Source organism: Acinonyx jubatus, chromosome C1, assembly GCF_027475565.1.
Source record: "Acinonyx jubatus isolate Ajub_Pintada_27869175 chromosome C1, VMU_Ajub_asm_v1.0, whole genome shotgun sequence".
NCBI lineage: Eukaryota > Metazoa > Chordata > Mammalia > Carnivora > Felidae > Acinonyx > Acinonyx jubatus.
In genome coordinates, this window is record NC_069381.1 from 102,694,625 (window position 1) to 102,707,085 (window position 12,461).

At 51.7% G+C, this 12,461-nt stretch overlaps 2 long non-coding RNA genes and 1 other non-coding gene across 4 annotated transcripts in view; 1 reads left to right on the plus strand and 2 right to left on the minus strand.

Annotated features, from left to right (window-relative positions):
• Positions 1 to 873: 873 nt before the first annotated feature.
• On the minus strand, positions 874 to 11,952 carry LOC128313976 (uncharacterized). The gene is made up of 4 exons (XR_008295229.1): positions 11,818 to 11,952; positions 11,072 to 11,613; positions 3,018 to 3,147; positions 874 to 1,749 (listed from the first exon to the last, which is right to left on the minus strand). It is a non-coding gene; the product is annotated as an uncharacterized LOC128313976 (long non-coding RNA).
• TRNAN-GUU (transfer RNA asparagine (anticodon GUU)) lies at positions 10,567 to 10,640 on the minus strand. Its single transcript has one exon. It is a non-coding gene; the product is annotated as a tRNA-Asn (tRNA).
• LOC113597125 (uncharacterized) overlaps positions 11,897 to 12,461 on the plus strand; it is a 28,121-nt gene continuing 27,556 nt past the window's right edge. For both annotated transcript variants that reach the window (XR_008295226.1, XR_003417979.2), the window contains exon 1: positions 11,897 to 12,049. This is a non-coding gene — a long non-coding RNA (uncharacterized LOC113597125). The remainder of the gene's footprint in view (positions 12,050 to 12,461) is intronic.

The following is a 12,461-nucleotide window of genomic DNA, read 5'->3' on the forward strand; positions in this document are numbered from 1 at the left end:
GCTCACTAGGACACAGCTCAAAGGACAGTGACGAGATAAGAACAAGCACCATTATCACAGGGCAGCCACCTACCTGACAGTGCCAAGGCAGACAATCCTGGAAAGCTCTTGAAAACTTCCCCTTCCCCTTGAAGACTTTCCCACCCGCTCCCCCTCATCCTCCCACCACGGGGAAAGGATTCTTCACCTTCTGTTGGGCCAGGACCCTTGAAGATCCCTGCAGGGCAGGAGAGCCTGGAGGGCAGGAGGATCCAGGGGGCAGCAGCTGCACTTCCCTGAAGGGTCTCTCCCCGGGTGGGGGGGTTCTAGAGCTCAGGCTCACCCTAGATCCACTGCCCACCAAAGCCACCATGGAGCGTGTCAGACCCTTCGAGGGCAAGCCACGCACAGTGCTCTTGGCGGGCACGGACAAACTGGACGTGTTCCCCTAAACAGCACAGGGGCAACGCTTCCTGGCCTGCCCTCTCCAGAAGAGAGCCCGCATAAGAACCGCCCTGGCCTGCCTGAAGCTTTCTCTACAGCCTGAAGGGAAAAGGTTGTGATCTCTTCCTGACAGGAACAGGAGGGCTCTCCTCCCACGGGACACCCCAAAGCCACTCCCCTTGGCCATGGAGGAAATCCGGTCCTGCAGAGGCCTGGTTCCTGCGGCGACACTGCAAAGGCACAAGGAAGAAACCGCGGAAACACCATTCAATCATACGGAGATGATGGACCACTGCACAAGTCTGTCTGTACAATGGGCAAACAAGGATCACGAGAATGGAGGGGAACAGGAAAACAAGAATGTCCGGGGCCAATGTTAATGGTGCACCTGGGTGACGGCGACTATACGGAATGGACCCAAATTTGGCAACTGTTTTGGTATGTTTCAAAGTTTGCTTGTTTGTTTGTGTGTTTGAAAGGAGTGACAAAGTCAAGTGCCAGGTTCTCTTTAGAGGAAAACGCTTGAAGTGAGACCTTGGGTTTCTGAGGTGAATGGAAGGGAGCCGCTGGCCTGGCTTCTCATCCCAGCTCTCCTCTCCCAGCCTGGCCATTACAAGGACCCGGACTCCTGACCTCCCGTATTTTAGGGGCTCAGTGCACAGCCACTTCTGCAAGCGTCCCTGGGTGCACACCAGACTCTGGGGGATGAAAAGGCAAATCCTAAGTATGGAGACAGCGCCACAAAGTCTCCTGGATCGGAATCGAACCTGAGCAGTAGCGGTGAAAAATCCAAATCCCATCCCACCGATCCGATCCCGGGGAATCCACCCACACAGGATCCCTGCTTCGGCCCCTGCAGATGAAAACCCTGAAAGTCAAGGTGACATTTCCCAGGCGGACAGAGCACAAGCGGAGGCGATTCCCAGCGGCGCAAGGCTGGATGCAGCCGCACAAGGCTCCCAGCCCTTGCCCTGCTGCTCACCGCCTCTTCCAGCCTCAGCGACCCCTTGGGCCCTGACCACAAGGTGACTGGCCTGTGCCACACTCTAGTCCAGCTGGAGCCGTGTGTGTTGCAGAGCCAAGGCCGTGCTCTCTTTCTGAGCCTCGTTTGCTGATGGGTAAGGTGCGGACTCGGCTCTCAGCGGGGGGGAGGGGCGGAGTCCCTCTACTTGGCGACTTCCGAAGTAGCTCCAGAGCTGTCCTGACGACGGCACGGGGACGGGCTCCTTTGGTGTCCCCATGGGCTCATTAGGTGGAGCCTGAAACTCCTCACCTACGCGTCTTTGGCTCGGGTCCCACGTGCAGCTGGTTTGTGTTCTTTGCGTTCTGTCAGGCAAATAAATACACCTGTTGCGCAAATGTGCCGCCCAGGGAAGAACGTGCTGCTTTTCAGAGCCACGGTCGCTGTGAGCCCGTCGGGCAGACGGAGGCGCCAGATGAGCAGGTCAGCGGATGCGTGGAAGTAGAGGTAACCTGAAGTGGGCCTCGTGCTGCGTGCCCTTGTTGGAGTGACTAAGTGGGTGTGGCCCGCTCTCCAAGGTGACTGGGAGCAGACACACAGCGGCCAGGCCTGGTGGTCGAGTGCTGAGAAGGCTTTCAGGTGGCGGTGGGACTCCGGCCCTCGTTCTTTTTGCGTTTTAAAGGACAATAGATAGATGGCGGGGGCGACGGGGGGGTTGGGGGGGGGTAGTGGTAAAAGGAAAAAAAACAAAAAAAATATAACCATATAAAAAACAAAAAAACAAAAAACCAAAGAAAAAAAAAAAACAACAAAAAAAAAAAAAATGCTGTTTCCGCCCCGGTGTTCGAACCTCGAGGGTCCTTTGAATGTCCGTGAGAGCCGGAACGTGGATAACCACCTACACTACGAAACGAGGAAGGCGGCCTGGGTATTCCGGCTCTCAAACCACCAAAAAAAGCGCATTTCGGCCACATCTATCGGGCCCGCCGACTATATTCGATTGAACCGCCCTAAAAGGACTAGGAAACAGGCCGCCGCCCCTTACGGCCCGAGCCGCGAGGAGACCCGCGCCCACCAAGCGGCACCGCACCCAAAAGGAACCCACGCAAACGCCCACCGCCACCCGCCCACCACGACGGACGGGTACCAATAGCGCCCTCAGCACTGGCACAGAGGACCATTTCGCCACCGAACGACAGGCGTAGTACCGTACCTAACAGGATCGTGGAAGGAACATGCCAGGGGCTAGACGTCAAAAACCGGCAAATGTCGAGGCCACCACGACTGCAAGCGCTCTTCCTCTCCGCCACACCCGTTGGCACTGCGGCCGCCCGCGGCCCTCCCGGCACGAGAACCGGAGTCTCTTCGGTCCTGGATTACTCCCACCCTGGGCGAAGGGCCAGAGTTACCCTCAGGGCTCCTGCACCAATGCGCTGCTTTTTTTTTACAAGCACTGACAGGAGGTACCGCGCGCCACACAGCCTCCAGTGAAACTCCTAAGGTCACGGACCAGACGGGAATCCACCCAATGAAAAGGAAGAGCCACGGAAGAAACCGAGTCAGTTGAGTGTGCACACCGAGCGGGAAGAGTGGCCAGAGCCCTAACGACTGGGGAGGGAAGGTCTCTTCCTACCTGGCGTTTTGAGTGATTCTTGGGTGGGCTGCCTTGGAGTCTCCCGAATAGGCTGGTGGTGAGACTCGGTGTGACCACAGCCACCTTCAGGGGGGCCTTCAGCATTGGGAACAAAGTGAAGACGGAAAGCCTAGAAAAATAGGTATTTTTAAAGCGGTTTCCTCTCTCCCTCCCGCATTGGAGTGTGTATGGTATTACTGCGTGATCGTGATTGCACTGTAATTTAGCACAACGACTTTCCTAATATTTGGCAGTTTCTCATACAGTGAAAAACCTGACCTGCCCCGTTACCTAGGAATATTGCTATTCGCTCCCCCAGAAAAATGAATGCCAACATCCAAAGAGGCTTCTACACCAGCGTTCGTGCAACATCATTCATACTAGGCAAAACCGGATACAACCCAAATGCCCCTCAACAGAGGTGATACACAAACCCTTGTATATGTTTAGAATGGATTAAGTACTCTGTAGTAAAAACATCCAAACTAGGGTTTAGGCGGTAATACGGATAAGCCCCTCGCATAGTTATATGTACCTATCTGATACTCCTGGGTGATTCCATTTCCAGGAAGTATTAGCAGAGAAGAGTGGTTCCCTCTTTGAAATAATTTGCTGGGAAACTGCCCGGGCTGATGGATATGTTGCATATATTAGTCTGGACACCTGTAGTACTGGTCTTGCATGTACTTCAACGTTGTAGCTAATTATTGCACTGCCTTTCTACTTGGACTATCTTAACTCCCACTTACCTCATTTTTGACGTTATTGGCCCTTCAATTTTATTTCAAAAATACCCATTTTATCTATTTATGTATTTTTTGACAGACGACAGTGACCACAGTTGCCGTGAGCAGGGCCACGAAGGGGCAACCAGAAGAGAGATGGAAACACAGAAGAATCCGGGAGGGGGGGGCCCAGGCTCACAGGCTCTCGACCGGTCGTCAGCTCAGAGCCAAACTCGACACCCGGCGGATCAAACTCGTAGAACAATAGACATAAATGACCAGAGCCCAAAATGTGGAGACGTTCCTCGTGTCCTCAATAAAACGGTGACACTCCCATGGAGTATAACCCAAACTGACTTTTCTGTATGGTTTTTTATCAGTGGACTTTTTGGTAACTGGGAAGTATGAGAGGCTAGTGTGAGGGGAAGGTGCCACAAATCGTCTAGTTGACTTCCAATTCTTTGCCCATTCAAGTACGTCACATAAAGCCTTTACCTTCAACTTATACCCTTCCTTTCCTATTCCTTCCCTTCCTTTTGCCACACAGTTTACTCCCCCTGTGACATCGTGCAGTCTACTTCCTATGACCGGAATGAGTTTACCCATCTTTGCACTTCTGCTCAGTTCCTTCTTTCGTTTAGCTCTAATGTGGACCCGAGGTCTTCACATACACTCACCCCTTGAAAACGAATACTGGGTCGGGGACAGCACGTGGTGGCTGGAAATCATACTGCTCTGGCCCTTCATTGAGGTCTTGTTTTTCATGTTTTTGCTGAGATTTCAGCTCCCAGTCTTTGGACGATGTCATAGGAGTGTCCCCTCCTCCCCACACCCCAATCTGGGTGCTGCTGTGATTGTTTTCAGCTGCCCTTGGTTGTTCAGCAGTTCTTGGGACCATGTGTGAAAAGGAGGAGGTCCAGGTACGTGGACTCATGTGACTAACGTGATATCCACGTTCCGCAGCATTGCAATGGGGGGTTGGTAAAGTGTAATCGAATGGAGATCGGGGGAGGGGATGACGTCACTGGAGCTGAGGGGTACAGGCCCATTAGGAGAGGGGAACGAACACCGGTGATATGTTTCTAGTTTACAAACAGTGGGTGGTCTTAAGGTAAAGGGCCAGAAGAGTTGCGGGGGGCTAGAGAACGCCGGTTGTGGGCGGCACGGCGGGGCGACGGAGGTTGAGGAATCGAGAAGGGATTAGTTAACAGTCAGGGGAGGGAGTAATGAGTATTTTGGGAAAACTAAGTTGGCGGATTTCTGCGCGTCATCAGGCCGTGTACCATTGACACGGAACAAGTTTTCTATGACAAGGCGGTCGTGGGGTATTTAGTTGCCTTAGTATGAGATAATAGTGTGGCGTTGGGGATGCGGGTGAGGAGTTTTATATTGAGGCGTTCGGGAGCAGGTATGGGTTTTCAGTTATGGAGGTGAGATGGGATTGAAGCCTGGGGACTAGAAAATCTGCACGGTATCAGATGTAATCGTGATGTTTGTCTTTTATTGCATTATACTGGTATAGCTAATATATTTTTTCAACGTTTCAACTTATTTATTTTAGAGATGACTGAACACGGACTCTGAGCGACGCGACAGAACAAGGCTATGGCGAGGGACAGAGCGCAAGAGCAGGAGAGGCAAGAGACCGGACGGGAAATCCAATGCCAAGGCTATCTGCCCCATAGATCTCACCAACCTTAAGATCATGACCTGAGCCTGAGCCAAAATCAAGGCAGATGCTTAACCAATCGAGCTACCCAAGTGCCCCTGATTTTTAAGTAATTTAAAGAAATTTTATTCAAGTGACCTGTACACCCAACATGGGGCTCAAACTCACAACCCTGAGATCAAGAGTCACATGCTCTACCCACTGAGCCAGCCAGGCTCCCCCTAAAACCTACCGCTTTGAGTTCTTATCTGAGAACTCAAGATCTCAAGAGGCAGTTTCTACGGTTTGCCTTCTTTCTCTTCTCTTCCTTTACAATCCTAGAATACTGTGATTGAATGATGAACCCGTGGTGTGAAGGACAGCCAGGTTGGAGATGTTGTTTCTCTGAAGATCTTTCACCTTCTCCCCCAGCAGGCAGCAGAGGGGCGCATCACCTCTAATCCTTGACGAAGCTGATTTGCAGCTGGTTCGCCCTCAGGAAAAGCCTCAATCTACAGCTAGTTTGCTCACACTGCTGTGCTGCTGACGTCCGAGGGCCTTACCCACCTGCGCACCTTGAGTATGTATTCCTTGGGCCCCTCAATTTTCCGACCAATATGATATCCGCGAGCGTCAGTTGGGTGTCCACTCAAAAACGCCACTAAGCTCACGGTTTGTAGCTGCCAAATTACTCTCCTCTTTCTGCAACTAATCTGCTGGCCCCATTCACAAGCTCACTTCGTTGCATCACTGCTTATATGTGCAACTTGATAGAGGGGTAGGGATAGGCAGGGTCCAAGCTCCACTGTCAAAGTATCCCACATTAAGGATGTTGGAACCCTGACGAGCAAGTCTGATTCCCTGGGACTGGGGATCTGTGAGGCTCGTGACGATTCCCAAACACCACCCACCGCGCTACCACACTTACTTCTACTGTCCAGACCTTATGTGAGCACCGCTCTACTAGTAGGTGTAGTTCGCTGTACTCTCCGGAAGCTTGTCACTCTATTCTACAATGATGCACTACTCCCCTTCACACTAGTCTCCTGTTAACCTGCCGAAGAAATGCATCCAAATGCCAACTTAACTGAGGCCGCCGGAAAACGCAGAAGGGAGAAAATAAGTCTCAATTCCATTGAGAGTTTCCTCTTCTCTATTCACTCTCTCCCCTTGAGATGGTAGGTAATGGGGGACATCAGGGTCATATCTGCCAAGTGTATGGTCGCACTTATTCGGACTAAATGACTGTATTTCCTTGTACCATTCATATATCACGTCATTATATTTCTTTTCCCTAGGTGCGCGACCATGATGTGTCTGCTCACTTTCGTAGCAAGAACTTCATGCTAAGAGGCCGTGTTCTAACTTGTTCTACCAGATAAGATCTGCTATGGAGGTAGAAGGACGACCTTTTTTTCTTAAAATAAGGTGGGGGTACCGGGGGTCACTGGTGCATAGCTGAAGTTTTCTTTTAATACCCCCCGGGTAAGTCTGACTGGATATCAAAAGCTCTTGCTAGAAGCACGGGCAAAAGATTGTCTACCTGGAGCTGAACACTCATCACGCCTGTCCAAGGTCCGAGAATTTGATCAAGTTGGATCCAGTTCCCTGCTGCACTGTCCTGTCAGTTAACTCACCATGGAAATTATCAAGCGACCAGTTTTCCAGGTGCTGGTCACTGATACAGAGGCGGAGAGCCCATGGGAACCATTTAACACTCCTCATTCATTCCGGGGAATGCTGAAAGTCAGCAGTGGTGCGGTTAGAAGTGAAAACGGAAGTCTTAGTTACAATGATACTGGCAGTTTTCTCCGAGCGAGCGTCACCGTGTGAGCAGCACGCAGTTCCTGGGTGCTGTACCGAGCATAACCTATCTAGTCCCCGTAACAACCCCGAGACGGTGTAGGTTATCAGCACCCCTGCTTGCAGGTGAGGACACTCAGGCACTGAAAGGCTGGTCTGACTTTCCAAGGGGCCCAGCCCTGTGACGGGGAGGGCCAGCACTCAGGGCCAGGCAGTTTGCCTCCAGAGCCCTCGTGTTTGGCCAGCCTGCCAGCGCGCGCTGAGAAGCCTTCACCAAGATTTGCCGTCCCCTCCTGGCTCAGCCTCCCTGACGTTGAAAAGAAAGAGAAGGTTAAAAGTAAGGCCTACTTAACACTGGCAACTAATGGACGGAATGAAGAAGAGAAAGAACAAAACGATTTAGTCCTCCCCAGAAACAGACTCCATGGCTCCCGGGATGATGCAATCACATCTCCCAACCGAAGTATTTACTAAATCTTGATTCTTTTTAATGGTCTGAACAAGGAAGTTCCCTAGAGAGGCTCCCCAAAACAAACAAAAACAAAAACAAAAGAAAACAAATCCCTGTCAAGTGTGCCTTTTATGTTCAAAGTGTGGAGCAGACAGCTGAGGCCCTCCCACCTACTTAAGCCTCAGGGCAAGAGGGAGTGCGCCTGCAGTGACAAGGGGGACAGAGGAGATCGCATAAGAATGAGACAAAAATCATGCTTCTCAAAGCTCATTAAGGAACACAGCACTTTCATAGTTGGCCACAGCCATGTACCTTTATCACCGATTACCGAAGAGTTTCCATACTTTGATTTACAGCTTCTACTTAGTAAATTTCTTTTTAGACTCAATTGTATATCAGCGTCGTAACGGAAACACCACTAGGAATAGCCACAGGCAGGATGTAACTAGAACGTAAAAGGAGATAGTAGTGTTGTGACAGTCAATGAGGGAGGTAATGAGCGGAGCCCAGGAGCCTCCCTCCACAAGCCTTCCCTTGAGGCATGGGCACAGGCAGCCTTCAGAGGAGCCCAGAGCCAGGCTGGGGCTGGGCGATCAGTGCACGAAAACCCTGGCCAACCAGGACGTGGAATGGTTCTTCGTTACCAGCCAAGGGAAAACCCGACAGTCCTCCTCTCGATGATCACAGCTCAGGGGAAGCGGAGACATCAGTACACACACAGGAGCAGCTGGTGCTAGGGACGGACGAGGTGGACTAAAATGAATCTAATGCTGAGCGAGATTTCAGGGCCTTGAAAGAAAAAAGTCTTATGTGTAAGGGGTTCAGGAAGATTGCGGTGTGGGCAAGGTAATGAAGAACGGCACATTGATAGCTTGGGAAATAAACTGGGACTGTGATTTGGTACTGCTCCCGTGGAAGGCAAGTTTGCAGGACTTCCCCAAATTAGCAGCATATGAACACTATACTACAGTCATTGCACTTCCAGTTCTGTACGCTGTAGAAGTACCTGCACAAGTGGCCAAAAATATGTGTACAGGAATTCGTAATCATAAAACCATAAAACCAACTCAATTTCAAAAGCAATATGGAAGAGGTTAAATACGTATCACGCATACTGTGGAAGAAATGCCTCTGTCAAACAAATGCAGAGGACAATGATGATGAGGATCCACTGATCACAACATTACTGATAGAGCAATGCCCAAATCCAGGCACTCCCTGGGGACGGGACACCATGGTTGGCCTCCTACTCCCCATGAAAAAGAACTTGAGGCACATCAACACCAAAGGCTGGCGAAGATGGGGGAACAACAGGAGCTCTCACTTACTGCTTGGTGAGAACGCAAAATGGTACAGCCACCGTGGAAGGCAGTCTGGCAATTTCTCACAAAACTAAAAATGTTCTTAATATAGCAGCCAGCGTCCGGGCTCCCTGTTAGCCAGAGAAGTTGAAAAGTTATGCCCACACAGAAACCCGCACACGGATGCCAAGGCAGCTGTACTCACAATTGCCCAAACTTAGAAGCAACCAAGATGTCCCTTACAGGTGGAGGGATAAAGGAACTGTCACTCACACACACACACACACACACACACACACACACACACACACTATGAAGTAGTATTTCAGCACTAAAAGGAAATGAGCTGCCAATCCACCAAAGGACATCGAGGAATCTTAAGTGCGTATCAGTAAGTGAAACAAGCCGATGTGAAAAGGCTACATACTGTGTGATTCCAACTACACGACCTTCTGGAAAAGGCAAAACTATGGAAACGGGAAAAGGATTCGTGGTTGCCAGAAAGGGGGCGCAGAGGATGTTTGGGCTAGTGAAACTACTTTGTGTGATACTTATAACGGTGCACACATTTCCGGATACGTTTGTCCAAACCCACCCTGCAAGAGTGAACCCTAATGTAAACTATGGACTTTGGATAGATTCCTGAGTTGTCACAAAGGCACAAAGGGCACTGCAGTGGGAGGGGGGGGGAGGGGCCCCCCCCCCATCCTCCCCCCCCCCACCCCCCCCCCTCCCCCCCCCCCCCCCCCCCGCTCCTCCCGCAAAAGCTCCGCCCCGGGGGGGGGGGTGTGCCCCCCCCCCCCCGGACCCCAGCCACCCCTATTACCCCCCCCCCCCCCCCCCCCCCCCACCCCCCCCCGCCCTACCTTCCTCCCCCCCCCTCCCCTCTCCTCCCCAATATCTTTTGTAAGGAAGAGTTTAGTGGTTATGAGTTTGAGAGTAAGGATTGGAATAGAGGTGGCTGCGGTATTGGGGGGGTTTGTTTTGTTGGGGTGCGTGTGGGGGTGTGGTGCTGGTAGTTGTGTGGTGGTGTGGGGTGTTACGGGGTGGGTTGGTGGGTCGCGTTGGTTGGTCAGTGTGGTGGGGGTGGGGCGGTTTGGTATGCTTGGGGGGGAGGGCAGAAGGGGAGTGTGCGGCAATCTCTGTCCCTTCCCCTCAGCTTTGCTGTGAACCTAAAAATGCTCTAAAAAATGAACAATTTGCATTTTTTTTTTCCAAAAAAAATGTCAGCCCCCGGACCAATTTTCCCAAGGCAAGCAGTTTGAACAATGAAGGCAATCATGTTTAGAAATAAAAAAAAAAAAAAAAAGATGGGAGTCACAAAAAGTTTCACTTACTCATCCAATCTTTCAGGGCGGACTACAGAGTTTTACCACACTAGGTAGAACCGGGTTTTTCTATCTGTTTGAGAAGTTGGCGTTGTAGAGGTATAAAGCTGCTGATAGGCCAGCAGATACCGTCAGAGAATGAGGTTGGGACGTGGGGGGTGGCTCTGAACGGTTAGGTGCTGTGAGGTGGCTAGGGCCCAGAATCCAGTAATGTGTACTTTATGTGAGGAAATGTGCAGGTGCTAACTAAACAGCAGGAAACACGCGGAACTGAGCCAAAAAGTGAAGCAGCCCGTCCCTGGGTGGGCTCGAACCACCAACCTTTCGGTTAACAGCCGAACGCGCTAACCGATTGCGCCACAGAGACACAGCGCTCCACCCTTCCCCTGCCTCCTTAGGTAGGAAGTACCTGCTAACCTCGGGGACGTGCCGCACTCTAGACAAGGAAACAAGTTCCAATGCCTCGGAAAACCGGAGAGGAGTTGACAAAGCGTGTTCATCGCGTGAAAACCGTGAGTGAGAGATTCCGAAGACAAAAGGGCAGCCCAGCGGCCCCACTCTGCCTTGCTCCCCACCCGCCTGAAATGCTAGCTAGCGTCCCCGGGGCCGAGGCGAGAGGGGCCCGAGGGAAGCTAGCTACACGTCCCGGTGGGCTCGCCTGGTGACGCTTCCCTCTTCTCTGCCTTCATCAGACCACCCTTCATCGGCACTCGTCCCCTAACCCAGGACGAATGTGAGGCCTGGAGGAAGTAGGAAGGGCATAATTGGTCAGAAGGAGAGCCCACCATTCGGAGATACCTTCGAGGCTGGTGGGGTGCTTCCACTTCCTTCGGGTTCCTCTGCCCGGCAGGGAGGTTCCACGACGGCAGGGGTCGGGTCGATGGTCGTTCTAATGTCCCCACGCCGAGAACAGGGTCAGACATTCACCAGGACGCTCTCCTGGGACTTGTAAATTACTTGGTCGTCTTTAGCTTTTAGGCCCTTGAGGAACTGAAGAACCCCGAGAATGGAAATAGTGAAAAGCTTTTCAAAGCGGAAATTTGTTTTTCAAACTTACCCATCCAGTTAATTGAGCAGCATCCGCAGCGGCAGCAACGGGAAAGACGAACCGCGCGCCACCCGCCGGCTCGAGCTTCCGGCGCTCAGCTCGGCTCCGCTGCGTACGTGCTCAGTGCGGTGGGTGGGGGGTCGGCGTGGGCCGGGGGCCCACAGCAGGTGGAGGGAAAAGGGAGCCGCAAAGAGGAGGCAGGGAAGCTGCGGAGGCGCGTACTGGGTCAACAAGACCTCCTCGGCGGCCTGGCAGCCGTAAGGGGCCAGATCCCGGAGAGATGAGAATGGGTCTTGTATCGTAGTTGAAGCGAAGGAAGGAAAAAAGAACGGAAAAGAACGAAAAGGGTGTTAGAACTTGTAGCTCGGGGGGGGGGGTCGGGTGGGGCGGGGGGGGGAGGGGCAGGCAGACAAGATATACATGAAGGCCATTTAGGACCGCTTAAAGCACGGCATTTGCAAGCCGGCTCATAGCTCTTTAGTGCTCTGCGTTGTACCTGTAGCAGCCTCGGTTCCAATCCCGCTCAAAGCAGGGTCTCCTGAGGTGGTGGCGAGTGCTAGATTTAAACCTGCGCGAGCTGCCCCATTTGCCTGCGGCACGAGAGCACGGTTTCCCGCGATTCCAGAGCTCTGCGCTGAGAAAAAGGGAACCTCCGCCGTGCATGCTGAAGTCTCGGTCTTCAGACTTGACTTGACTGAGATGCTTGACTGCCCTACGTCTGGAAGGAGGTGAGGGAGGTGCCGCCTTGTATTTGGTGTCTTTGCAAAAATGAAACGATGAGGCTTTTCTGGTTGAGAAGTTTCAAGCGCCACTGGGGCCTTTTTAGACGAGCTAAGAAACGAGATGAAATGAGAGTTCGAACTCCAACGGATACTTTAAATAAAACCTAACAAATAAAATAACATCGTCACTTGATAACATTTTTTTTCGAACAGTGAATGATTGAACATAGAGTTCACACATGTTAAGTGCACCGCCCAGTGAGTTTTGCTAAATGTAACTGGTATCTGGCCGAAATTACGAAAAACTTACATCAGTCCCGAAAGTTAGACCTCTTTTCCTGTTGTTAAAAAAAAGAATCTGAAAGGTGGAATGAAATGGGGTCACTTGCATGAAAGGGTTTTAAAATGGAGCCAGGAA